General features: G+C 35.2%; 1 protein-coding gene across 1 annotated transcript in view; it reads left to right on the forward strand.

Annotated features, from left to right (window-relative positions):
* Positions 1 to 3694, forward strand: part of LOC107087290 (huntingtin-interacting protein 1-related protein-like) — a 30213-nt gene that overhangs the window by 607 nt on the left and 25912 nt on the right. The gene's annotated exons all lie outside the window — the stretch shown is intronic.

The following is a 3694-nucleotide window of genomic DNA, read 5'->3' on the forward strand; positions in this document are numbered from 1 at the left end:
CATAGACCACCGCAATTAATATGCTCATTATATTTTCAGCTATAGGCCCAATAAAGTACATTGAGTTTCAGTTTGGCATTCTTTTACTTATTTGTTAATATGTTTAGTTTTCCTAATCTTGGTAAATCTCTAATAATACTATAACTCAAAATAATATTTTTATGTAGGTTTCGAAATGAACAACTTCCCTCGAAGAATCAGGGGGAAAAAACCTGTATTGGATTATTTGCTTATCTTATTCCCTCTGGTGGAGGATCTAAGTAATATGAGGCTTTTTTTCAGAAGTCCAAGATGGCTGTATGGACCTTCAGAGTGGTTTCCTGTTGCTTGGAGCCCTTAAAGAATGATTATAAAAGTTAAAAAACCTGATGGTTCTTAAAAACTCATGAATCTGTTGTGATGCTTGAGATATTCTGGTTAATATTTTATATATTAGTGTTTGTCTTTAACCCTTAAGTCAAAGGGCAATACATTCATTTATACTTTAGAATTCACTAGAAAAAAGTACAATATGGCCTTTATGTTTACTCTGATGCGGTATATTCCTTAATGTGAAGATGTAGCCAGTAATGTGTAGATAGATATAATACAGCTGTCTATTTAAAGTGTAGAGCTTTCCTCTATATGACAACAGCATAATGAAACTTCTGGAACTGGGTTAACAATCTCCATTATGGGGCCCATTTAAAAAGCTTCTGAAGACGGCCCTAATTGTTTGATCTCCATCATTAAACAATAATTTTGCTCCTTTTTATATGGACATTAAAGTAATTTTTCAAAGTTTTGACTGAAGCAATTACAAAAATGCACAACAGAGGGCTATAATGTTTAAACTAATTAAATAATATAGTCCATTTCTAAATGGATCACATCATTAATAATTTCCTCATGTTCACAATTAAATGTAGAGTCATTGTTCCATTTGGAATGGGTTTAACCTCTAATAATAATAAAGATTGAAACAAAAAAGTTGTGACTTTTTATAAAATCTACATTATAATTCCACAAAAAGCAAGTTCAGTTTAAGATTTGGGTAAAAGGTTTTTAAATATTTGTTTATTGGACAATATATTTTTGTTACTTTTAGGGGAATTTCTTTCATTTTGTCTTCAAATCAAGCTGAAGTCAATGACTTCTCTGTGTAGTCACGCCATTCATTCCTCTTTAAATCCAGTCCTCCCTGTTTGACCACCTTTCCTCCTTTACAAACATTTCACCCTTTCTCCATTTTTTTAAAGCCTCCTTCTCAGGTTTAACACTCAGCTAAGGCTTGGTAAACACTTTATCCTGATATTGTGTCCTAAAACAGCTATATTTAGTTGAAACTCTAGTTTTAATGGTTGGAATTTTTAACCAGTATGTCATACTTCAAGCTACAGTGAAATTACACCCGATTATAAGTAAGAAACATGACATTGAGCTGAGGATCAGTAACAGAACGACCTGTGGAGCAGCTCCCTGGGTGTTAACTTCCCCCAGACTCTGTTTTTGAAACAGGCCGAGCCTCTGCTCTGCTGGGGGACACTCCTATCAATGTTTTATTTGCCTTTGAAGCACATGCAGAGAGGAGGAGCTGTGGCGTGTAAGCTACAGTAAGACCAGTCTCTGGAAATGAGTAGAAACTGATCAAATATACACTGTGGTTTTAAACTTTTAAACACATTATAGTCAAAATGAAAAAAACAATTAGAACCAGGAGCTTTTCAATATTTTTGACTGTTGTGTAATCAAAGATATAGTTTGTAAAAGTATTTGAAACCTGTTGCACTAGTGGATTAGGAAATTTTGTCTGCCTGCCACTTTTACCTGGTTTCAGGTAGTTGAACATAATTAGAGCTTCCGCTTATTTTGTGTAGGATAACAAAAGCCTGTTGATACTGTCCACAGCTAATGCTTTACTGCTTATACCTCTTCTAAGTACTTCTGCTGTTATTGTCTGTAACTCATGTTTTTCCCGTGACCAAATCTCAGCAACATTGTGTTAGTTGTTGATGGCATTTTCAGTGATTATAGATGATATTTCTCTGCGTATTTTGGTTTATTCAAATTTCCAATAGAGCCCAGTTTCTGAAATGGAGAGCTTTTGTTGTATATGCTTAAAATTAACCATTAACCCAAATACTTTGGTTGCGACTACCAGATTGATCTTAATTTTACCCTAAACATAAACTTGTATTGATGTCTTCATTTGTAAATACTTTTGGAAAAAGGTTTGCCTAGTTGTATGTTAATCTAAAGTCTAGATAATGATAATGAAAAGTGGAAAATACTTCCTGAGGAAGTGTTTTATACCACAAATAACTCTATGCATTCGCACCTTGATTCCATTTTGAGTCTTCTTTTCTAAAATAAATCCGATCCTGTGAAAAAGTGTTTGTACTGCTTAAATGTCTAACTGTTTAGTCTTTTTCTACATTTTTATCACATTACAATAATAAATAAAGCTCTCAGAACTCTAACTTTCTGCTAGTGCAGAATGATTGGACCACAAATCAAAATAGCAAATATTTCCAACCATGTGATTGTGATTTTAGTTAGATTGTCCTTTGCACTAAATACTTGCATGTAGATGTTTCAGTGTCTTTTAATGACCATTCATGCCTTCTTGTTCAGAGTCAATTGTTGCAGGACTTTACTCTAACTTTTGTGTGAAAGGGTATTACTTTATTTGCATTTCTGGATTTGCAATCAATTGCCCTGGTGTCTACCTGTGTGAAATGTTACATTTTGAATACACTGTTCTGTGAAGGTCTCAGAAGACCTTTAGGCATCAATGAGCTGAAAGCACCACAAAGGTCACAGGCCATGTAAGGATCACACTAAACATGTATACCACCCTGATCAATTAATGTTGAACTATCTGAACTACATATAAAGCACTATAAGTAGCAGAATACGAAACATTTTGCATCTCTTTAAACCCAACTTCTCCACAATGAAACACACTGTTGGCTGTGTCATGTTATGTTGCACTGAGAAAAATTGAGCTTAATTAATTCAAAGTCTTCATGCAAGGGTGGCAGATCACCTTTCCAGCAGGATGCTAACTCTCGATACCAGAGCTACAACTGAAGGAATTAGATCAAAGTGTTGTCTGAGCTATTTTGCAGCCAGGAATAGGTTACATCTGTAAATGTGTGGAACTGATAGACGGACCATAGAAGACTTCTTATAGAAAGATGGTTCTGCTAAGTTTTGAATCATAAAGTCTGAATACCAATGTGCACTAAACTATTAAACTATACATTACAGATCCATCTCAAATCCATTTGAGGTCTGTCACATGAAATCCTGAAAAAAAACAAACATGCAGTAAGGCTCTAGTTGAAATATTCATGGTATGTTATAATATTTTCACAAGCCTTTCTATGTTTCAGGCCCCTTTTTGTTCATGTATCGTGTAATCTTGATTCTTGAATGCCGTTTGCAACACAGTTATGGATCCTGCTGGTTGTATTGCTTTTTGTCAGCCCTTAAAAAATCCTTTAGTCTCACTCCTTATACAAAACATCTGAATAACAAGTCTGTCATTTGACTAAATATGGTGAAGAAAGGATCTGCATGTAAGTTGTGGCATAGCAGATTTCAAGGACCTCACCTGGGTACCCACTAGCCTGGGTGCCGTTCTGAACTTAGTCCCGCCCACAAGGTTTGAGGTCGGGAAGTTCGGTCTGGCTCTGCTCCATAGTAGCGC

The sequence above is a fragment of the Cyprinodon variegatus genome, unplaced genomic scaffold, assembly GCF_000732505.1.
Source record: "Cyprinodon variegatus isolate N-32 unplaced genomic scaffold, C_variegatus-1.0 Scaffold178, whole genome shotgun sequence".
In the NCBI taxonomy this organism is placed as follows: domain Eukaryota; kingdom Metazoa; phylum Chordata; class Actinopteri; order Cyprinodontiformes; family Cyprinodontidae; genus Cyprinodon; species Cyprinodon variegatus.